We start from the raw sequence: 25,480 nt of genomic DNA, 5'->3' as shown, positions 1-25,480 counted from the left end.
TTCTTGCCCTCCCCCTGTCTATTTTCTACCTGTCTATGCTACTTATTTTCTGTACCTTCTCCCCCCTTCTCCTCCTCCCACTCCCCTGTTGCTAACCTTCCATGTGTATTTCATTTCTATGGTTCCACTCCTGATCTAGCTGTCCTCTTAGTTTGCTTTTGTTTTAGGTGTGGTTGTTAATAACTGTGAGTTTGCTGTCCTTTCACTGTTCATATTTTTCATCTTTTTTTTATATAAGTCCCTTTAGCATTTCATATAATAAGGGCTTGGTACTGATGAACTCCTTGAACTTGACCTTATCTGAGAAGTACTTTATCTGTCCTTCCATTCTAAATGAAAGCTTTGCTGGATAGAGCAACCTTGGCTGTAGGTCTTTGGATTTCTTGACTATTTCTTGAAGTATTTCATGACTTGGAATACTTCCTTCCTGCTCATTCTTGCCTGTAAGGTGTCTTTTGAGAAATCCTCTGACAGTCTGATGGGCACTTCTTTGTAGGTGACTGTCTCCTTATCTCTTACTGCTTCTAGGATTCTCTCCTTCATTTTAATCTTGGCTAATGTAATTATGATGTGACTTGGTGTGTTCCTTCTTGGGTCCAACCTCTTTGGATCTCTCTGAGCTCCCCGGATTTCCTGGAAGTCTATTTCCTTTACCAGACTGAGGAAGTTCTCCTTTATTATCTGTTCAAATAAGTTTTCCACTAGTGGCTGTTCCTCTTCCCCTTCTGGTACCCCTATAATTCAGATGTTGGAACGTTTAAAGATGTCCTGGAAGTTCCTAAGCCTCTCCTCATATTTTTTGAATTGTTTCTTCATTCTTTTCTGGTTGGATGTTTCATTCTTCCTTCTGGTCCACTCCACTGATTTGAGTCCCAGTTTCCTTCCCATCACTATTGGTTTCCTGTGCATTACCCTTCATTTCACTTAGTGTAGCCTTCAGTTGTTCCTCTAATTTCTGATTAAAATCAACCAGTTCTGTGAGCATTCTGATCACCAGTATTTTGACCTGTGCATCTGAGAGGTTGGCTATTTCTTGGTCGTTTAGAGTTATCGGCTCTGGGGCTTTGCGTTCTTGAGCCATGTTTTGGTCTGTTTGTTCCTGTTACGTATGAGGGGTAGAGCCCTAGGTATTCACCAGGGCGGGGCAACTCAGTCACTGGGTTGTGACGCTGTATGTGGGGGTGGGGTCAAAGAGGGGCAATGGTGGTTCCCTCTGCTGCTTCCCACAGCTGGGGCCTTCACAGTCTGTCTCACTGCTCACTCCTTTGCTGGTTTATCTGCATGCGAATGTGTGACCACAGTCAGCCTGCCGCCTTGCGCCCTCACTGGGTCCGCTCATTGCTACCCCACACCTGGGATCTGCCCATGGCTGCCTACATGCCTAGGTTGGGGGATCTTTCCTGCCCGACCCTGCTCCGCTGCTGGCTCCGCCCCTCTTACCTGTCTGGCTGAATGGTTCATTGTTGTCAGACTTCCGTATAGTTCAATTTTCTGTGTTTTGGCTGCATTTTTGTTTACCAAACTTTGTTGTCTTTAAACTTGGTTGTGGGAGAAGGCACAGTGTTTCCACCTATGCCTCCATCTTGGCGGAAGTCTACATTTCCTATACTATTCTTAACCCCCTCTTGTCTATTTTCTACCTACCATTTACACTACTTATTCTCTGTACCCCTCACTCTCCCTCCAACTCTGATTAGTGGAGGGTTATCCACCGATAACCCTTCACATGATCTCCATTTCTGTGGTTCTGTTCCTGTTCTAGTTGTTTGCTTAGTTTGTTTTAGGTTTGGTCATTAATAGCTATGAGTTTGTTGTCATTTTAGGGTTCATATTTTTTATCTTCTTTTTCTTAGATAAGTCCCTTTAGCATTTCACATAATAAGGGGTTGGTGATGATGAACCCCCTTGAACTTGACCTTATCTGGGAAGCACTTTACCTATCCTTCCACTCTAAATGAAAGCTTTGCTGGGTAGAGTAATCTTGGATGTAAGTCCTTGCCTTTCATGACTTGAAATACAGGGATCCCTCACCTATCTCGGGAGTTATGTTCCAGAGAAGAACTCTACAATATGTGAAAATCTGTGAAGTAGCAGTGTTATATTTATTTTATTATTTATATATATTTTAAAGCTTTATAAACCCTTCCTACACTCCTATAAACCTTTCCCACACTCTTATAAACACTTCATATGCTCTTAAACACTTTCTACACTCTTAAACCTACATAACATTAACAACATATAAAATTCTATATGGGTACTCACCACTGAAGTATACAGTCGTCCCTCGCTATATTGCAGTTCACTTATTGTGACTTCACTGTATTGAGATACAATGGTTGAATGTGTGGTTGCCTCTTGCAACTGAGGACCTGGCCTGAAACCCAGGCATGTGCCCTGACTGTGAGTTGAATGGGTGAAACTTTGGTTTGCAGGCTGGCACTCAATCCACTGAGCTACACCAGCCAGGGCACATTTTATATTTCTACCAACATTGGAAGTTCCAATTGATTTATATCCTTGCAACATCATTGGTACTGTTGGCCTTTAAGGCATTCTAGTGGGTGTGTGATAACGATATGTCATTGTGGTCATAATTTGTATTTTCCTAATGGCTAATGATGTTGAGCATCTTTTCAAGTACATATTTGCTATCCATATAGCATCTTTTGTGAAGTGTCTGTTTAAATATTTTATCCATTTTAATTGGGTTATTTGTCTTGTATTGTTCAGTTCTAAGAGTTCTTGGTATGTCCCAGATAAACTCCATCAGATATATAAATATTATCTTTCAGTCTGTAGCTTTCTTTTTCATTTTCTTAACTGTGTCTTTTAAAGAACAAAAGTCACTAATTTTGATGAGGTGAAATTTAACAAATTTTTCTCTTGTAATTCATGCTTTTTGTCTCTTACTCAGGAAATCTTTGAATATGCAGGGTCATTAAGAGTTTCTCTTGTGATTTCTTTTAGAAACTTTATGGTTTTAATTATTATACTAGGTATGACTAATTTTAATCTGTTTAGGGTATTAGGTAAAAATAAAAGTTTTATTTATTTATTTTTTATTAAGGTAAAATTATACTTGTCCAATTTTTTCTCCTTTCCCCCTCTTCCCCAGCTCACCCTTCACTCTCAGAGTCAATCCCCTTGCCATTGTCAGTTTCCATGAGTCATTCATACATGTTCTTTGACTAACCCCTTCCTCTTCCTTCCACCATTTCCCCCCTCTCCTGTCCTCCTACAACAGTCTGTTCCATGTTTCCATGTCTCTGTTTTTTCTTGTTAGTTTATTTTGTTAAGTATTTTGTTTTGCATATAACAATCTAATTGTCCCAGGATCATTAATTGAAAAGATTATCTAAAGCTTGTCTAAGATTATCCATTGAACTGCCATGACAACTTGTCACAAAACAATTGACCATATATGTACTTGACCATCTCTATTCTGTTCAATTGAACTATATGTTTACCTTACTCTAATTCCTCGCCATCTTGATAATGGCAGTTTGTTTTAAGGCTTGAAATCAGGTGCTGTAAGTCCTTCAACATTGCTCTTCTTTTACAAAATTACTTTGGCTATTCTAGGCCCTTTGTGTATGTCTGTTTCAACCATAGAAACATTTTGTCAATTTCTGCAAAAAAGCCTGCTGGGATTTTGATTGAGATCACACTGACTCTACAGATCAATTTGAAAAAAAAATTGTCTTCCTGATAATATTGAGTCTTCTGATCAAAGAACATAGTATATATCTCCATTTATGTATGTCTTTAATGTCCCTCAACAGTACTTTGAGTTTTCAGTATACAGGTCATACATACCCTTTGACAAATTTATTTCTAAGTATTTCATATTTGTTTTGTGATGATAAATGATGTTGTTTTTAAATTTCACCTTATGAGTTTAGCTAGTACATAAAAATAAAATTGGTTGTTAGTACTGAATTTGTGACCTGCAACCTTGCTACATCTAGGAGTCTGGGATATTTATAGGACATACGTGTGTTATGTGTTTTTCCTGTTCTTGGGAGTGCTGCCTGGTGCTGAATGTCTGAAAACAATTGTTTTGTATATTTTTTCTGTTTTTGTTTATTTGTTTCAAATAGAAGAGTAAATCTATTCACTGTTTTTGTTTTTTAAATATATTTTATTGATTATGTTATTACAGTTGTCCCATTTCCCCCCTTCATTCCCCTCCACCCTGCACACCCTCTCCCTCCCACATTCCCCCCCTTTAGCTCATGTCCATGTGTCTTAAGTTCTTTGGCTTTACATTTCCCATATTATTCTTGCCTTCCCCCTGTCTATTTTCTGCCTCCCATCTATGCTACTTATTCTCTGTACCTCTCCCCACCTCTCCTCTGCCCACTCCCTAGTTTCTAACCCTCCATGTGATCTTCATTTCTGTGGTTCTGTTCCTGTTCTGGTTGATTTCTTAGTTTGTTTTTATTTTAGGTGTGGTTGTTAATAATTGTGAGTTTGCTGTCATTTTAGTATAGATGTTTTTATCTTCTTTTTCTTAAATAAGTTCCTTTAACATTTCATAAAATAAGGGCTTGTTGATGATGAACTCCTTGAACTTGACCTTATCTGAGAAGTACTTTATCTGCGCTTCCAGTCTAAATAAAAGCTTTGCTGGATAGAGCAATCTTAGATGTAGGTCCTTGCCTTTCATGACTTGGAATACTTCTTTCCAACCCCTTCTTGCCTGTAAGGTTTCTTTTGAGAAATCGGCTGACAGTCTGATGGGAACTCCTTTATAGGTTACTGTCTCCTCATCTCTTGCTGCTTCTAGGATTTTCTCCTTCATTTTAATCTTGGCTAATGTAATTATGATGTGCCTTGGTATGTTTTCTTTGGGTCCAACTTCTTTGGGACTCTGAGCTTCTTGGACTTCCTGGAAGTCTATTTCCTTTGTCAGACTGGGGAAGTTGTCCTTTATTATTTGTTCAAATAACCTTTTCACTTGTTGCTCTTCCTCCTCCCCTTCTGGTACCCCCATAATTCATATGTTGGAACATTTAAAGATGTCCTGAAGGTTCCTAAGTCTCTCCTATTTTTTTTTGAATTCTTGTTTCTTCATTCTGTTCCGGTTGAATGTTTCTTCCTTCCTTCTAGTCCACTCCATTGATTTGAGTCCCAGTTTCCTTCCCATCACTATTGGTTTCCTGTGTATTTCCCTTCATTTCACTTAGTTTAGCCTTCAATTATTCCTCTAATTTGTGACTAAAATCAATCAGTTCTGTGAGCATCCTAATCACCAGTATTTTGAACTGTGCATCGGATAGGTTGGCTATCTCTTGGTCGCTTAGAAATATTGGCTCTGGGGCTGTGAGCTGTTTTTCGGCTTGAGCCATAATGTTTTGGTCTGTTCACACCTATTAAGTATGAGGTGCAGAACCTTAGGCATTCAGCAGGGCACAGCAACCCAGGTCACTGGGTTGTGACACTGTTGTGGGGTAAGGTCTGAGAGGGAAAAAAAATGGCGCTTTGCTCTGCTCTCTGTTGCACCTCAGTCCCTTCTGCTGCTTACCCCAAGCAAACTGGGCCTTTCTGGTGCTGATTTCCATGTGGGTGGGCTTGTGTGCGTTCTAGGACCCTGTGGGTTTCTCCAGTGAACTTTCCTGTGAGGGTGGGAGTCTCTCCCTGAGCCTCAACCCCCACCAGTATTTTTAATCGGTGTTTTGAGGCTTTATTTCCCAGCATGAGGACCCTGGGTTGCGTGGTCTGTCTCACTCCCCAGTTATCTGTTAGAAAATGTGGGACTGCTGCCTGGTCAGCCAGCCACCTTGCGCACGGTGCCCCGTTTCTCAGTTGCTGCCTTGCTGGGTCTGCTAGCCACCACCTGGGTGCCCAGGGTCTGCCTGGTGCTGCCTTGTGTGCCCAGGGTGCCTTGCACACCCAGTGTCACAACTTCCTGTGCAGCGATCCCTCTCTGCTCAGTCACCTAACTCCGGCCTGCCTACCAGTCTGGACGAATATGTCTATTTTAACTCCTTGATTGTCAGACTTCCATACAGTTCAATTTTCTTTCAGTTTTGGTTGTTATTTTGTTTCTGAATTGTTGTTGTCCTTATTTAGGTTGTTTGAGGAGGCACAGTGTGTCTACCTATGCCTCCATCTAGGCCTCAAGTCCTCTAGTCACTGTTTTTCTATTGTGGCTGGAAGCAGAGGAAGCCTATCAGATTTTTAGTGACTTGCTCTTTAATATTATTGGACAGCTTAGGATCACTAAATATTTGATTAAGGCCTCCAACAAGAAACACAGAGACCTAAATAAATATTTACTGAAAAATAAGAATTCAAGGGCAACTTTAAATATTTTAATTAATATTCTCAGGTTACCCAGCAAAATAAATATAAAAAGGTACAGACCAAGAGTAAATTCTAAGAGATTCTGGGGCAAGGCAGAGGGTGGGAAATATGCCTTAGATAAAATATAAGAAATAAAAAATGTTTTCTCACTCTTCAATGACCACATTGGAAACCAAAATCAATGAAGCATTGTCTTCAACACTTTTCAAGGGCAAAATTTTTCACCCAGAGTTCTATTTCCAGCTGAGTTATCAATAAGATTTGATAATAAAATTTTCAGCCATGTAAAATCTCAGAAAGTAACCTCCCATGTACTTTTTCTCAGGAAGCTATTGGAGAATATTCTCCCAGGTTGTCTAGTAGTATACCAATAAGAGGAAACACGTAAGATCAGGTAAGAGGGACTCCAACAGGGAGAGAGTGTATTGAAAGTCACACAAGGACACCTAAACACGTGTCTTGAGAGACTAATTCGTATCAGAGCAGGAAGGTGGAGGGCTGGTAGAAAAAGAGAACACAAGAGAAAAAATGCCCTTGGGGAGCATTGGCTCAATCACCCTTCCCATTTTCTAAGTCTCTGCAAAGTCCTTTATTCCATTCCCTTTCCCAGAAGTACATCCCCAGCCTCTGCTTATAGGTCACCTTGCCCCACCATGATAGCCCATAGAAGACCATGGTCTCACAGTTTATGTTCTTGCTGCTTCATACTAATGGAAACTCAGGGTGCAACCAATGGTGAGGCTAGTAAAGTGTTCATGGTTCAAAATTTAAGGGGGTACTTATTCTCAAGTGCAGACTCAGCACTGCTGTGCTTCCTAAAATTGAATTCCCTATGTGCAACTCCCAAGCCTGCCTCACTGTCTTCTAGTTGTCTTTACTCCCTCTTTCTCATGTCCCTTTCTATAATAGGCTGAAGTGGAATGGCAGGCAAATGTGTTTAAGAATTTATATAACTTTTTTGTGTTTAATTAAGTTTAGGCCATGGGTTTATTTTTATTTTTTAGAAATTCCATTAGAGATTTCTTCACATTTTATAAAGCTGAATTTTAATTTTAAGGCAGAATATCGAAATTTTGCCACCTTGAAATTTCATAAAGCAACATCACCTCCAAAATCACATGGAGTGTGACGATCATTTGCAATCCATGTGTAATAAAGAATAGAAAAAGTATGAAGAAGAGAAGAAAGTGGTGGAGAAAGCAGAACATGTTTTGTTTTCACTAGTCAAACAAATGATACTATCCACTGAAAAATTTCTGCTACTAAAATGTAAGGATGAAATTTTCTCAAGTGATTGAAGTGGAAAGTACATGCTAAAAGATTAGCAATGGGAGGTCACAAATCACTACTACAGTCTTAAATCTACTTGTAAAAATGTGCGGAAAGCATTTCCGAGTGGTTGCACAGAACTTCAGTCTGTGGGACTGTTTCAGTGACGTTGCATTATCACACTCTATATCAAGACCAGTAGTTGAAGGTAAGTTTTACTTTAGTCAGTTATGATTAGAGAAGAAAGAAACCTTTACACTGCAATGGTAATTTCCTCATCAGCTAGACTATTGGCAGAGCTAGAAAAAAGTCTCATTGTGGTAACTTAGTATTCCTAATGTGCAGTATTGTGATCAGGAATCACAAGTAAGCTGAGAATATTGTTCTGCACTATAACTTTAAAGTAGGCCATCAACATTTATAATAATAATTTAAACATTGTAATAACATTTCAAATTCATTCATATATCCTAAAATTCATTCCATGATGGCTTGGTCATATTTATCTTTGATTTTGCCTTTGTTAAAATATTAACATATGGCCTCTGAGTACTAAGCCACAGTATCTGTTAAGTATTTCTGTTAGGTATATATATTTATATTTATTAACACAGTTTTACCTCTCCTGCCCTGCCCTGTTTACTCTCTCCCTGACAATTTTCCCTATTATTTTACGTGTGTTTTGGTTTGGGTTAAATTTTAATCTAGCCCACAGGTTACAGGGTATCAAGAAAGGATGTAATTAATCTAGAAGACCAATAAGAATCCCCTAGAAATAGATGCAGGGACTTGTGTGGCCTTGAGCTTCTTATTTTAGGGAAAAGGGGAGAAATTTAGGATAAGCAAGTATTTCATTGTTGAGGGTAGAGAGATTGAGCAAAGAGGAAAAAGGACTCATGGACAACAGTGTGGTGATTGCTGGACAGAGGGGTATATAAGGGAAATAAATGGTAATGGAAAAAACACAATAGAGACGAAATTAAAAAGAGTATATTGTAAAAAGAAGTACAAAAGGTTCAGAGGTTGAGTAACTACAGTTGTGGACTGTTTGCAGATATTGACACCCCACATCCATTCCAACCACCTGCTGGCGTGACCATCTGCATCACTAAGTCTGGAAAAATGAAGACTGCATTCTCAGATTCCTTTGCAGCTAGAATCTACAGTTGCTTGAACGACTTGGGGGTTAGGGATGCTGACCTCTCATGCAGTGAAAAATTCCTGCAACTAGTAGATATATTTTAAGCTACCTTGATTAGATGAGCACACATGAAATGTTGACTTGGAATAAAAACTGTGGAGAGAGAGGCAAGCTATGAATCATCTCTTGGCTGGTTTGGATGAGAATGGAGGCAGTACAGGCAGGCAGCAGCTGTGCTTTTGGCTCCTTGAGTCTTCAGCTTCCTAGTAGTGGCAGGTACAGCAGCCATCTTTGCAGACCAGTTCTTTGGTTAGTGTGGTTTTGGTTTGTGAATCTAGGTTTTTTATTTTTTGTGTTTTTTTTCCCTCTCTCAACAGTCTTGTGAGCTCTTTATACCCCTTAATAAATCTGGTTGCACTTACCTAGCTAGAGAGAATTCTATTCTCAACAATTTTGGAAGTTGACAATTGGATTTTTGTTTTGTAACATGCTAAACCCTTTACCTATATTTAATTTAATCACCCTACATCCAAGAGATAAAAGTACTGCTATTTATTTCCATTAGCAGATGGGGAGTCAACTTTTCAAGTCTCTTCTGAAAGTAAAGAAAGGATTCTGGAGGTACCGTATTCTTGGGAGCATAAGACACACCCAGGTTTTAGAGGAAGAAAATAGGAAAAAAATTTGGAGTGAAAAATGTGGTAAAATATTTAATAATATAAATAACATAATATTTCACCAGTGTAAATGTAAAGTTACGTTCGGACTATGAGACATACCCCCATTTTCCTCCCACATTTGGGAGGGAGTGCACCTTATAGTCTGAAAAATATGGTAATTTTTTATCATGGAAAGTTGCAAAAATAGTATAAAGAACTCTTTTGGTCTCTTCACCCACATTCCCCCATTGTTAATACTTCACCCAAATTCACCCATTTGCTTCATCTCCTCTCTCTCTCCACTAAGAGAGAAAAAGAAACACACAGTTTCTTTTTCTTCTGAACCATGCAGACATGATGACCCTTTAGTGTGTATTTTCTAAGAACAAGGACATTCACTTACATAACAACAGTAAAATTATCAAAATCAGGAAATTAACACTGATATCATACTCTCTTCTGATCTGCAGACTTCATATTTTGTCTATTGTTTCAATTATGTCCTTTATAGCAAAAATAAAAATAATATGTATATTTTTCTGGTCCAGGATGCAATTTCAACTCACAGAGTTCACTTAGTTGTCAAGCCAATTTAGTTTCCCTTAACTGGGCAGTTCCTCATCTCCTTTTGTTTTTCATAACCTTAACATTTTTGAAGTATGCAAGCCAAAATTTATCTAAATGTTTCTTGAGATAAAGTTTTAAATGTATATATTACATGTTTGCAAAGAATTCAAACAGACAAGTATGTAAAGTAGAAGGCAAAAATTGCTGCTTCGATCCCTTCAACATAAATAACTGTTGTTAATAATTTGATTTTTAGAATGTCAAAATATTGTTTTTAAAATTTCTTTTATTTCAGAATGCATTGTGAAACAGTTAGGAATACTTTCCTACATGGCTGAAGTAATCACCTTAAAATTAATAATAGTTCCTTCATATTATCTAACACCAGTTGACATTCAGTTTCCCTCAGTTGTTCCAAAAAAAGTCCTTTGCAGTTTAATTTGTCCATTCCAAGATTCAAATCAGAAGAAATTTGTGTTGTAACTGGTTGCTATATCCCCTCTTTTTTAATTGCAAAGAATCTGCAGTGTTGACTGGTAAAAACAAACAAACTAACAAAACACTAGTGTAAGAAAGCACCAGCTCTGACTGGCATGGCTTAGTAGGTTGGGCATGGTCCCGCAAACTGAAAGTTCACAGGTTCGGTTCCTGGTCGGGGCAGATGCCTGGGTTGTGGGCCAGGTCTTCAGCTAGGGGAGTGGTAAAGGCAGCTGGTTGATGTTTCTCTTGCACATCACTGTTTCTCTCCTTCTCTTTTTCCCTCCTTCCCCCTCGCTTTAAAAATAAATAAGTAAAACCTTTAAAAAAACATAAAGTACCAATCTTTAACATTAACCTTGGGAGTCTATTACTCCATTCAGATCACTCTAGACAAGTTCTAACCAAGGACAATGTCTAACAACACGTCTGGATGCTTTTTCTCTTTTGCAATGCAAATAAGAAAGTACCTGGCCTCCAGTTTGTAAGAAAAAGATCATCAATGATCAAATATGAGGTATTAAATACAAATATACTTGCCATAAAAATTACATATAAAGCAAACAAGAGGAAAACATCAAACCACAATTAAATAATGAATACTTAACTCACACAAAGGAGCAAAAGTCTATATTCCGGAGATGTTTTGTCTTTTGATTTATTTTTAAATGTTCCTTTCAATCTTTTCTTTTTATATCACAATCTCAGTAGGTGGAGAGTTCCTTGACCATATATGTTAATAGGACACAATGGAATAACATTTACAGATCTGAGTATAGTGGAAGTGAATTTACAGCTGTGACACAGGAGAACAAACATTTTGTAGAGATTCTTTATATCAGCAAAATGCTATGGCTACTACTTCTAAAGGAGAGGTCAATTTCTTTTGGGGTTTATTCCCGGACTTTATTATCTCCTATCATCTCACAGATTCTGGATCTAGAGAAAGAAATCATTTGTTTATTATTTCTTTGTTTGAAAGCATATTTCTTATGTTAATAAGCCTATAGAGGCATATTTAATGATATTTAGACACAAACATACTGGGATAATGCCATGTGGTGATGAAGTGAAGATTGGAGTAATTCATCTTCAAGCCAGAGAACACCAAGTGTTGTTGGCAACTGCCAAGAGTTCAGAAGAGGCAAGAAAGTGTCCTTCCTTAGAGCCTTCAGAGGGAGCATGTCCTTGCTGACACCTTGATTTTAGAGTCCTAAACAGTTTAATTTGTGAGAATTGTGAGAATAAATATTCTTTTTTAAATTTATTTTTTTTATTGCCCTGGCTGGTGTGGCTCGGTGGGATGAGCAGTGGTCTGCAAACCTAAAGGTCACTGGTTTGATTCTCAGTCAGGGCACATGCCTTGGTTGTGAGCCAGTTCCCCAGCTGGGGGCATGTGGGAGACAACGGATTGATGTTTCTCTCACATATCAACATTTCTCTCCCTCTCTTTCTCCCTCCCTTCCCCTTTGTCTAAAAAATAAATACAATCTTAAAAATTATTTTTCACTGATTGATTTTGAGAGAGAGAGAGATTTATTTTTCCACTTATCCATGTACTCATTAGTTGTTTCTTACATGTGCCCTCACTGGGGATTGAACCCCAACTTTGATGTATGAGGACAACATTCCAACCAGCTGAGCCACCTGGCCAGAGAGAAAAATAAATGTTCTAGGCCATCCAAGTTTGTGGTAATTTGTTACAACGGCCCCAGGAAAGTAATTCAACAATGCAGTGTACTGTGGCTTTGGAAAGCTAACTCATTCTAATCAAAATTCACCAACTCCTTTACAAACTCAAATTTTAACTTATTAATCTACGTTGGGAAATAGCTGGCAGGATAATAGGCATTTTTGAGGGCACACAACCTGGCACATAGGCCTAAATTATAAATCAGGCAGGAGAAGGAGAAACTGATATTCATCAAGCATATGATATGTTTCAGGTACTATATGTGTCACAAATAAATATATATTTATAACCGTGATAAGAGCTTTGAAGAGGGATATACTATGGCATGTAATTGGGAGATGTGGGAAGACGAGTGAGATTAAGGAAGGTAAACCTGATGAAAGCATCTGGAGGAACAACTGAAGTTAGTGAGGGAAAGTACATGTAGGGGTGGCAGGTACAGAAGTTTGCATAGTCAAGGGGTTGAAAGAAGGACCATGTGCACTGGGGTGGGGTGGGGTTGTACAGGATGAGGCAGGACAAAAAATGAGGGGTGACACATACTAGGGTTCCTAGATGAAGTTCAGGTTTGCCTTTTTCCTAAGGGCAGTGAGGCGGTGTTAAGGTTTGTTTTACAAAGGAGCAACGTGATAGGATCACATTTTTGTAAAAACCACTCTGGCTGCACTGAGGGTACAGACTGGAAGAAAGGGGAGTGTGTGATGCCAGGAGAGGGCCCAGGGATCAGGACTGCGCACAGACACCACAGTACATACTCTGTGAAATCCCACTAGAAGTAGCAGGAGGCCCAGCCTTCTTCCTACAGCACCAGGAGGTCCCCCAAACCACAGCTCCCTCCCACCCCCCAACCCATAGACCCAGACCTCCTCTTGGAGAAAACTAGGCTGAAGCATTTGTCTCAGTTATCAAAGTGCAAGAAGAGAAATTTAAATGATTATTGTGATCCTTGGACTAGGTTAACATTGTGGTTTGGGATTAAATTTTTACCCCAAATGATAATTCATAAGGTCAGATCTGCATGGGACATAATAGCATAATGTACTATTTATACACCTCAGGGAAATGTGAGTACATTCACAGTCCTGACCCAGGTGAAAAATAAACACTCAATAGTATCCCATAAATATCCTTTTGGTCAGAATATATATATCTAAGGCATTCTTTTGAATGGCGATGACACTGCTCATGTGAATGTACTGTTATTTATTTAACTATTTTCATAATTATTGGTAAATAATTATCTCTCTGTTATTTTGCTATAACACCAGTATCTGATAAGTATATCCAAGTACTCTTCTGAGAGATATTTTCCATGGCATAGAGTCTTAGGAAGAGGATTTCCAGGTCTAAGAGAAAGCATATTCAAGCACTGATATATCTTGGCAGATTTCTTTTTTTAGAAAAATATATTTTATTGATTGTGGTATTACAGTTGTCCCATTTTTCTCTCCCCTTTCTTCTTTTCCACCCTGTACCATCCCTCCCACCATCATTCCCCTACATTAGTTCTTGTCCATGGGTTGTACATATAAGTTCTTTGGCTTCTCCATTTCCCACAGTATTCTTAACCTCCCCCTGTCTATTTTGTACCTACCATTTGTGCTTCTTATTCCCTGTACCTTTTCCTAAATTCTCTCCCCTCACCCTCCTCACTGATTACCCTCCATGTGATCTCTATTTCTGTGAATCTGTTCCTGTTCTAGTTGTTTCCTTAGTTAGTTTTTGTGTTTTTCTTTTTTTAGGTTCGGCTCTTGATAGTTGTGAGTTTGTTGTTATTTTACTGTTCATAATTTTGATCGTCTTCTTTTTCTTAGATAAATCCCTTTAACATTTCATATAATAAGGGCTTAGTGATAATGAACTCCTTTAACTTGACCTTATCTGGAAAGGGCAGATAAAATGCCCCTCCATTCTGAATGATAGCTTTGCTGGATAGAGTAATCTTGGTTGTAGGTCCTTGCCTTTCATGACTCTGAATACTTTTTTCCCCCACATTTATTTATTTATTTATTTATTTATGTTTGCATTTTTAAAAATTTTTATTTAGTTGTTATTCAAGTACAGTTTTCTGTCCTATATTCTCAGCCCCTTCTTGCCTGTAAGGTCTCTTTTGAGAAATCAGCTGACAGTCATATGGGAACTCCTTTTTAGGTAATTGTCTCCTTTTCTCTTTCTGCTTTCAAGTTTTCTCCTTATCTTTAATCATGGGTAATGTAATTATGATGTGCCTTGGTGTTTAAGGGGAGTAGTCTTAGGTATTTTCCATGACAGAGCTACCACTTTGCTGCATTATGGTGTTATATGTAGGGGAGAGGTCAGAGAGGAAACAATGCCACTTGCTCAGCTCTTGGCCGGCTTTCAGTCACTTCCCCTGCTTCCTACAAGCAAATCAGGCCCTTCTGGTGCTGATTCCCAGGTGGGTGGGTTTGCGTACACTCTAGGACCATCTCCTACAGTAAACTAAGAGAAATTAAGGGGCAAGGAGGAAAAAGAGGCCACTGTGGCCAGACACAGAGAAAGTGTAGACTACCTGGTACATAGTGAAGAAGTGATTTGTAAGCAGATCACAGGAGGAGACTAACATATTGCTAGTCACCCACAAATTATTTTTTACTTAAATAAAACATGATCACTGTCTATACTCTTTTATAGAGATTCCCAGGACCCTTGCCTTTCTGTGGTCTGGACATCATTGTTCACAGCTGATTCCCACCAGAAGAAGAGACACAGCTTACTAAGTCTCTGAAAGGGTGGAAGGAGTGGAAAAAATGGCTCACCCACTTTTCTATCTCCATACTGGGAAATTGTTGGAGCAGAGCGAATCTACTGGTGCCAAGTCTAGACATGGACTTAAAGGCAAAACCTAAAGGTAGGAGCAAGCTGATCCTCTCTTACCCAGTGTTCAGAATCCCTGGCTTAGCTGGGATGGACCTCTGGAGTCTGTTGGGTGGCCCAAGCCTGGAGATTCCATCTGTGGTTGGGGGGAAGGATGAAAGTAACCTGACCTTGTGGGTTTCTACCCCCACTTCATATTCTGCTCCAGCCATAGCAGAGAGGCCAGACCTACTTGTGCCAAGGCTCTGCTTAGAAACATGATGGCAGGACTGAGGTTTAAGAGAGAGACAGACAATCTTCAGTCATTTGCTCTCTCTTAGGTCAAATGTTTTTCTATACAAGTTAAAGAGATACTACCAATAGTCCAGCGTTATTATGAAGACAAATGGAATGCATTTCTTTAATCCTCCTTTCAAGCATTCACTCAACCAATATTTTGAGGTGCTTGGCAGACAAAATTCTAAGATGACTCCCCAACAAACCATGCCCTTGTATAAATGCCTCCCTTTGACTGTGGGTTTCACTCCTGTGATGAAGTTGTATATTATGGCAAAAGTTAAAAAGTTTTACTCATCAGTTGATTTTGAGTTAATCAAGAGTAAAATTATTCTGGTGGGTCCAAATCAGACGAAATCCTTGCAAGTATCAGGAAGATTCTCTTGCTTGCCTGAAGCAAGCCCCCCCCCCCCGGCCCCCACCCCAGAGTTCTGTAACTGCAGGGAAACAAATTCTGCCAACAACTATGGCAGGAGAGAAGAGCACCTGGCACCTCAGATGAGACCCCATTCATGGTGATGACACCTTGATTGTAGCTTTTCGAGACCCTGAGCTATGCCAGGCCAGGACTTCTGATATATATGTAAATCAAGAGATAATAAAATTTGTGTTATTTTTAGGCAATGCATTTTGGGGGACTTTTTATGCAGCATCATGATAAATGCTGGAGATCCAGTGGTCCACAGTGCAAACACAAACCTGCTGGCAAGGAACACAAGCTGGGAAGTGGATAACTAACTATTCCCTGATGAATGAGTAAAGGAGTAGTACTTGTGAATTAACTCCTCTTGTTGCTCCTTCAGCAATGAATGTGACTCTTCCACTGCAGCCCTATTGCCCTTGTGGGAAGGGGGTAACATGAGGGAATCCTTTCCAGGCCAGCAGAGAGAAAACACAAATCCCACTTGGTTCTGAAAGAACAGGCAGAGGGGGAAGAAGGCAGAGGGGCTTGTCTTCCTCCCCATAGTTGGGGGAGGGCTGTAGATTTTATTTAACTAGAAAGATTTTCTATGAGATTTCAGATCAGGAGATATTGTTCCTCTCTGGGTAAAACACTAGGCAATTTTCATGTACCCTTAGAAAAGTGCTGAATTTAATTAAATCCTGCTCAGGCAGTAAGCTGTGAAAGGATATAGGCAGAGGGAGGCCTGAAATAGGGTCTCTTCCCTACTCTCTCCACACTGTCCAGCTCTCCTACTTGTAAGCTTATCAACACTCAGCTCATTCATTTCCCTTACTTCTCCAAAGACACAAAACAAAATAAACCTTTAAAATATTTATGTACTCAGAGGCAAACTTATAATTTACTCCAAAGTGAACAACTTTTGCAAGTACCTGCTATTCATGAGTAAACCTGAAATCAACGTCCACAGAAGATCTTTTGACATTTCACACAATGAATGAGATGGTTTTCAAACAGAAGAGAATAGTCTCCCTTTGATAGCAAGATCAAGGGTTTTCTCTCTCTACTGTGATAGTGACTTTAATTCAAGGTCAGACCATTATTTGCAAATAAAGAGAGCATCTTCTTACTCTTCCCCTTTTCCTCCTCCTTATTCTTCTTCCTCTCATCCCTTCTCCTTTTCCTCTCTTTCTTCTTCTGAAATGTGTCATACAGCATCTGAATGTATCTGAGTATAATTAGTCCAATAGGAGCAGTACCTTGGAGTGGTGGTTTTCAGCTGGTGCAATTTTGCTTGCTGCCAGATGTTTGGCAGCATCAGAGACATTTTTGGTTGTCAGAACCAGAGGCAGGTACTACTGAAATCTAGTTGATAGAGGCCATTGATGCTGCTACACATTCTGCAATGCACAGGACAGTCTTTCAGAGTGAAACCACCGAATGTCAGTGGTGCTGTTGAGAAATGCCATCTTGGGAAAGCACAAGTTGCTAAGGGAGGGGGCACTTAGGAGAGGCACACATCCCATATAATGGTGAAAGAAGGAGGAGCAAAGGAGGGTGCAGATGAGGACTGACTGGCCTTAACAAAGACCCATTGAGTAACAGGCCTGTGAAGGACCTAAATGGGTGGAGCCTAGAGTGAGAGGTGGCCGAGAAACAGGGTACCTCTGCAGAGGTGAGCCTTGTCTGGAAGAACCTTTAAACAGAGCACAGATTCTAGACTTCTGATCCTGAGAGAGACATTGGAGGGTTTTAGGCAAGCCTGTGAAAGGTGCAGGTTACCTTTACAGCTTACAAAGGAATGTCAAGAATTTTAACTACTCTCACAAGATCTTTGCAAAAACTCTATGAGGAAGGAAGAGCATCTGTTTTTATTTCTATTTTAAAACCCATTTGTTTTTCACTACTTTCCTCACTATGTAAGGAGACATACGCTGCCCTTCTGCCTGTAATAGGAGGAAATGCCAGGGGAAAGAGAGAGGGAGAAATGCTCTCCAAACTTCCACTTGCAGAAATGGAAAAGCTGTGCATAAAGGGGTCTTCATTGATTTATTTGTCCACCAACCAGCAATGTGTTGTTTTTGTTTCTTTTGTTTTTGCTTTGTCAACCATGACCATGCATCAGCTACTTAGAACCATAGAATTCAATCAAGTTTTGCTCCAGTAACTGTCACACATGAATTGTTATGTTATTAGTTGAAATAAAACTGGACTATTAGGAGAGACCATGTATGCATAAGTAGTATCATCACTACAGGAATGGGATCAGCTAGTCAAAGTCAATGGGAAAATGTGAAAACTTTATTGAAATCAGGTATTGGCTCAAAACAGTAGTATGGAAAAATAAGCAGTATAGAGAAGACAGGTTACCTTGATCAGTGGGTTAGGCTGAAATACTGGTGTTCATATAGAAGTGCAGCATACTCAGAACATCTCACTTAAAGTCTGGTTTATTCATATCACTCTCTTTCAGAGCACTTCCTACTCATTGCCCATAAGCAGGCTGCCTTGAATTCACAGTGTGCTGCCTTCTGGGAGGCTCAATGAACTTTTTCCATGGGCTTATTCTATAATGTCCTCTAACCATTGGAAAATGGAGTTGCAGTGTTCTGACTTCTGTTCTGCAGGTGGTGAGGAGAAGGATTCTGCAAATGAACTACACTATTTGCTGCTCTGGGGCAATGATTGCTTAATGGCTTCTCTGATTTATGTTGGACCTATTTGCCAATAAATACAAATTAAGTGAAAACCAGGATAAATTCAAGAATAATTTCCATCAGTAACCATCTTTGTTTTTAATGGTTTAACATTAGTGACTATGCAAATGCTTCTACCTTGGCATTTCTTTTTCTTAATGTAGATGACACATGGCAATACTGTGTTCTAGAACCTTCTGTGGCTCCCTCTATTTTCAAAATTATGTTCAAATATCTGGCATCCAAAGTCTTTCACAGTCTGATCCCACCTACACTCTGCCTGCTTTTCTCCCCACATTTGGCATCTCGATATGGAATTGGTGCAGTAATCAATCAAGGGCCCTGCCACTCCTCATCTAGGAGGACCATTTGGTGTCTCCTTGTTTCTAACAGTGTTGTTTCTTCTGCCTAGACTACCCTGCCACTCTACCTGAAAAACTTCTGAGTCTTTTAAGACTCACTTCAAATGATGCATTGCTTGTTTGGGGTGTAGACACAATGGCTGTTCTTAGAAACCCAGATTTGGGCAGTTGGAGCCAATCTCCTTGTCCTTTAACCTGTACCAGAATGTCAGTTTGATTCTTGCATTGGTCATTTGCAAGTTCATACCTACCCTGCTCACAAGGATTCCTTGGTTTTGGAAATTGCCACCCTGATCTGCAGATCTCAGGAATCTACCACTGGCAACTGTACTTGTATCATAGAACCCATAGGTCTTAGGGCTAATGCTTGACAACCTGTAAGATTCTCTTTTCTGGAAATTTTTAGTTGAAATGTGAGAATAATTAGGTCATACTCATTATGTGGCTGGAGCTGCAATTTATGAGACAACTGTGAAACAACTGTCTTTACTGTGAACCTATAGAGGTTGCAGAAGAAATAAGTCCATGGAAAGAGAAGAGTAAAACAAATCTATATGGAGGAATAGAGATGAGAGGCAGAGGTTGACCTGGAAGCTTCAAAGGCCTTAATTTCAGTTCCTTTCTGAAACACATTCTAGCCACATTACTGTTCTTTTAGTCCATGAAATAACACCATATCCTTATAATAAATCCTTTCCTTTTAATTTTTTTCTACTCAGTTGCAGACCACAGCACTGTAGGCTCATTCGATGGTATGAATGTCCTCTCCTGGTTTTAATTGCTTTTCCTTTTTTTAAAAAAGATTTTATTTATTTATCTTTAGAGGGGAAGGGAAGAAGAGGAGAGAAATATCAATGTATGGTTGCCTCTCATGGGTCCCCTGCTGGGAACTGGCCTGCAACCCAGGCATGTGTCCTGACTGGGAATCGAACCATGATCATGTGGTTTGCAGGCCTGCACTCAATCCACTGAGCCACACCAGCCAGGGCTAATTACTTTTCCTCTTATATTTTCAACCTTTCAACTCCCACTTACTTACTTACAACTCTACTGCTGAAGAGTAGTCCACTGTGATCCTAACACAAGTCATTTATTCACTTTCCTACAGATGGACTCCTTCTTTTCAAAGAAAGCTACTAAGAATATTTTTTGTATGTGTCTACAATTGCACATAAGTAAGAACCTATAGGAGTAGAACTGCTGAGTTGGAGTTTATACACAGGTTTACCTTTACAAGGTAATGTCAAATTGTTTTTTTAAAAAAGATTTTATTCATTTAATTTAGAGATAGGGAAAAGGAAGGGAGAAAGAGAGGGAGAGAAACACGGATGTGAGAAAGAAACATTAATTAGTTGCCTCTTGTCTGTGCCCCCCAAACCCCATCTGGACCGTAACCCAGGAATGTGTTCTGACTGTGACCCTTCCCTTTGTCAGAAGGCACCCAAAACTGAACTACACAGGTCAGGGCTGTTTTCTAAAGTTATTGACCTAGTTTATATTCCCACTATCTTTCATAGCCAATAACTAATACTGAGCACCTAGCATATATCAGGAACCGACTAATAAAGGCTTAGTGTTGTCCTGTTCATGTGTTTTTAGGATAAATATTACTTGGGCATGACGTATCTTTGTGTAATAAAGTGTTGGGTTCAGATGGTTAATATTTTATGTAGACCTTCGCATCCTTGCTTAGAAGAGCGAAAGGCCCATAATTTCCTCTTCTGTCCACTGGGTTTGAAGTCAAAGTTATACCTGCCTCAAGAAAAGAAGTCATACTTCTTTCTTTATTTTCTGGAATGATTTGTATAAATAGTTATTTTCTGTTCCTCAAAAATTGTCAAAACTCAACAGTAAAATGATTTGGAGTAGGGCTCTTTTGTTAATAAGGTTTGGAATGTCCTTGCTAATCATGTCAATTTATTTTAGTATAGGAAATGGAGAAGCCAAAGAACTTATATGTACACCCCACGGACATGAACTAAGGTGGGGGAGAATGCTGGAGGAAGGGGAGGTACAGGGCTGAAGAGGAATAAAGGGGAGGAAAAACTGGGACAACTATAACAACATAATGAATAAAATATACTTAAAAAATAAGAAAAAATTTATGGAACATGTAAAATACCACAATGATGATGCAATCATCAAAATCAGTAATCTGGGAAAATCTTTGAACAAATAATCCAGTTAAAAAATTGAATTGCACGGAGAAATACTGAGTGGGAGAGGGAACCCATAGAGTTAAAAAAAATCTTCCAGCCAGGGTGGAGGTATAGGTAGAAACACTGTGCCTCGTCCCACAAACAAAATAAGGACAACAACAATTTGGAAACAAAATAACAACCAGAACTGACAGAAAAATTGAACTATATGGAAGTTGGACAACCAAGGAGTTGAAATAGACACATCCATCTAGACAATTAGGTGGGGTGGAGTTGGGCGGCTGAGCAGAGAGGGGTTGCAGTACAAGAAGTGGTGGCACCAGGCACACAAGGCACCACAGGAGTTGTAGACCGCTCTGCCTGGGTTTAGGAATTGTATCTGTACCCCTTGTGGCTAAGGGCAAAGAACAACCTCTGGAATGCAAGCCGTAGGAGACAAAACTTGTCTCTGGTAGCAAATGCTGCCTCAGTTTCCTTCCTGCCCCCAAAGCTTGGTCAGAAGTCAATGAGGGGTAAGACCCCTCACAGTGGTGGCGGTGGGGGGGGGGGCAACCTAAGTCAGACTCAGTCACTTGGGAGGCCTTCATGGAAGGACTCAGGGGCTGCAACAAAGAGCAATGGACTCTTGCCTCCCAGCTTTGACATAGCTCGAGTCCCCATGTTCTCTGGGAAAAGCACTTCCTGGCTCTAATCCCCTTAAGCCTGAATACCTGTTGCGGGGTGGTGCAGCTCCTTGCCTTGCTAGAGTGTGTCCTGGGGAAAAATCTGGCATCACAAAGACCTGCTGATAAACCTGTGAAATCTGCTCTGCTAAGAGTGCTTTCATTCATATGTTAAGGATGCGAGAGGAAATGAGTATGTCTCCCAAAGTTTCTGCAAACCCCCTTTTCTGACAGACACTGACTCAGACTAAGCCCTCAGATATCTTTGAAATGTTATCTACTGTTTGATCCTTGCCACCCTGTATACCTGTATATTACAACCCAATAAAAGGCTATGGAGGAAGGCGCTCAGGGCCTTTTTCTCCTTGGAGAAACTGGCCACAGCTGGCCTTTTTCCCTGAGAAACTGGCCACTGCTCACCCCTCCACCCCAAGCAGATCACGTCATGTACTGGTCATGATTCATTCTCATTTGTGACACCCGGGGGGACTTGAGAAAGAAGTCGCCCCGGCACCCAGGTGCGCAAGATGGCAGCAGTTAGCAGGCCCCAGTGAGGTGGCAGATTGTGGACTGAGGCACTACTCATAAGGTGGCTAGCTGACCAGGCAGTCCCACATTCATGCACAGATAAGCCAGGGAAAACTGGGGAGCAAGACAGACCTTGTAACCCAGGATCTCAGCACCGGGAAATAAAGCCTCAAAATACTGATTGAAAATATGTGTGGGGGGTTCAGACGCAGGGAGAAACTCCCAGCCACACACTAGAGTTCCTTGGAGAGACCCACAGGGTCCTAAAATGTACACAAGCCCATCCACATGGAAATCAGCAGCAGAAAGGCCCAGTTTGCTTGGGAGAAGTGGCGGAAGGGACTGAAATTCAACAGAGAGCTGAGCAAGTGCCATTGTTGCCTCTCGGACTCTGCCCCCACCCCCACATACAGTGTCACAACCTAGTGACCTGGGTTGCCCTGGTGGACACATAAGACTCCACCCCTCATACATAACAGGCACGACAAAGACAAAAATATAGCCCAAATAGAAGAACAGATCAAAGCTCCACAGCAAATACAACTAAGCAATGAAGAGATAGCCAAGCTATCAGATGAACAGTTCAAAGCCCTGGTAATCAGGATGCTCATAGAATTGGTTGAATTTGGTCACAAATTAGATGAAAAAATGAAGGCTACGCTAAGTGAAATGAAGCAAAATGCACAGGGAACCATAGTGATGGGAAGGAAACTGGGAATCAAATCAATGGAGTGGACCAGAAGGAAGAAATAAACATTCAACCAGAACAGAATAAAGAAACAAGAATTTTAAAAAATGAGGACAGGCTTAGGAGCCTCCAGGAAATTTTTAAATGTTCCAACATCTGAATTATAGGGGTACTAAAAGAGGAAGAGCAACAAGTGAAAAAGTTATTTGAACAAATAATAAAGGAGAACTTATTCCTATTCTGGCAAAGGAAATAGACTTCCAGGAAATCCAGGAAGCTCAGAGTCCCAGAAAAGGTGGACCAAGGAGGAACACACCAAGACACATCATAATTACATTAGCCAAGATTAAAATGAAGGAGAGAATCCTAGAAGCAGCAAGAGATAAGGAGACAGTCACCTACAAAGTTGTTCCCATCAGACTCTCAGCGGATTTCTCCAAAGAGACCTTACAGGCAAGAAGGAGCTGGAAAGAAGTATTCCAAGTCATGAAATCCAAAGACCTACATCCAAGATTGCTCTATCCAGCAAAGCTTTCATTTAGAATGGAAGGGTAGATAAAGTACTTCTCAGATAAGGTCAAGTTAAAGAAGTTAATCATCACCAAGCCCTTATTATATAAAATGTTAAAGGAACTTATCTAAGAAAAAGAAAATAAAAAACATCTATAGTAAAATGACAGCAAACTCACAATTATTAACAACCACACCTAAAACAAAAACAAAAACAAACTAAGCAAACAACTAGAACAGGAACAGAACCACAGAAATAGAGATCACATGGAGGGTTAGCAACAGGGGAATGGGAGGAGGAGAGGGGGGAAAAGGTACAGAGAATAAGTAACAGAGATGATGGGGAGAAAATAGACAAGGGGAGGGCAAGAATAGTATGAGAAATGTAGAAGCTAAAGAACTTAAGATACATGGACATGAACTAGAGGGGGAATATGGGTGAGAGAGGGTGTGCAGGGTGGAGGGGAGTGAAGGGGGAGCATCCCCCCCTTTATTACAACTGTAATAGCATAACCAATAAAATGTATTTTAAAACAAAACAAAACAAAAACATCCATGACTGGCATTGCTTGATGGATTGAGCAAAGGCCCGTGAACCAAAGGGTCTCTGGTTTAATTCCCAGTCAGGGCACCTGCCTGGGTTGTGGGCCAGGTCCCCAGTAGGGGACATGTGAGAGGCAACCACACATTAATATTTCTTTCTCTCTGTCTTCTTGCCTTCCCCTCTGTCTAAAAGTAAATGAATAAAAGAACCTGCATCCAGCAGCAGAGTACTTTACTCCTCCCTCAGAATGAATGGAGACCAGAAATTGGATGTTTATGATTAAAAAAAAGCAGAGTTTCATCCAGCACTTCTCTGAGATTGTCAGGGTGCTGACTGAGAATGACATGGGGCACCCAGAAATGGGAAATGCTATTGCCCGTCTCAAGTACAATGTCATTGGAGGCAAGTACCAGTGGAATACGACTGTGCTGGTAACATTCCAGGATCTGGTTGAACCAAGAAAGCTGAATGCTGACAGTCTCCAGCAGGCCATGACTGTGGGCTGGTGTGTGGAAGTGCTCCATGCTTCTTCTTGGTGTCAGATGACATTATGGATTCATCCCTTACCCGATGGGGGCAAGTCTGCTGGTATGAGAAGCCAGGCATAGGTTTGGATGCCATCAATGATGCAATTCTTCTGGAAGCAGGTATCTACTGACTGCTGAAGCTCTACTGCTGAGAGCAGCCCTATCAGCCGAACCTGATGGAGCTCTTCCTGCAGAGTTCCTATCAGACTGAGATTGGACAGACCCTGCACCTCATCACAGCCCCACAAGGCAGCATGGGTCTTGGCAGATACCCTGAAAGGAGGTACAAATCTACAGTCGAGTATAAGACAGCTTTCTACTTCTACCTTCCTGTAGCTGCTGCCATATATATGGTGGGCATTGATGGGGAGAAGGAACACACCAATGCCAAGAAAATCTTGCTGGAGATGGGGGAGCTCTTTCAGATTCAGGATGATTAGCTTGACATTCTTTGGGGACTCCAGTGTGACAGGCAAGATTGGCACTGACATCCAGGATGGTACATGCAGCTGGCTGGTGGGTTCAGTGCCTGCAACGGGCCTCTCCGGAACATTACCAGATCTTGCAGGAGAATTATGGACAGAGAGAGGCTGAGAAGGTGGCCTGGGTGAAGGTGCTGTATGAGAAGCTGAATCTGCAGGCTGTGTTCATGCAGTATGAATAAAACAGTTACAGCCACCTTATGGGTCTCATTGAGCAGTGCTCATCGTCCCTGCCCCCAGCCATCTTCCTGAGGCTGGCGCACAAGACCTACAAGCAGAAAAAGTGACCTAGAGACTACCAGGGCAGGGAGGAGAGGTTGCCAATAAATTATAGTAAATCCTATAAATAAATAAATAAATAAATAAATAAATAAATAAAATCTTTAAAAAAAACAAAAACAAAGACAAACCAAAAAACCCTTAAAAGCTCTATCAACAAATTGTAATAATTTTTTTAAAGTATAAAAAATTTTATGAGTAAATGGAGGAAATTTGAACATTGACTTCATATATGATGATGTTAGGAATTTGTTATTGTGATGTCTCTGATGTTTCAAAAGAATCATGTTAGGGAAGTGAGTGGGAGCATAAATAATGAAAGAATGGACATGAATGAATAACTAAAATCTGGGCACTGAGGGAAGTCAGTATACTGTTCCATATCCTTTTGTGTATGCTTAAATTTCCACA

At 40.3% G+C, this 25,480-nt stretch overlaps 1 pseudogene; it reads left to right on the top strand.

Annotated features, from left to right (window-relative positions):
- The first annotated feature begins 23,988 nt into the window (after positions 1 to 23,988).
- On the top strand, positions 23,989 to 25,080 carry LOC119004166 (farnesyl pyrophosphate synthase-like; annotated as a pseudogene).
- Positions 25,081 to 25,480: the final 400 nt, after the last annotated feature.

This window comes from Sturnira hondurensis, unplaced genomic scaffold (genome assembly GCF_014824575.4).
Source record: "Sturnira hondurensis isolate 20B ecotype Veracruz unplaced genomic scaffold, ASM1482457v3 Scaffold0019117, whole genome shotgun sequence".
Classification (NCBI taxonomy): domain Eukaryota; kingdom Metazoa; phylum Chordata; class Mammalia; order Chiroptera; family Phyllostomidae; genus Sturnira; species Sturnira hondurensis.
Note: the sequence above shows the minus strand (reverse complement) of the source record. Positions and strands in the feature narration are given on the sequence as shown.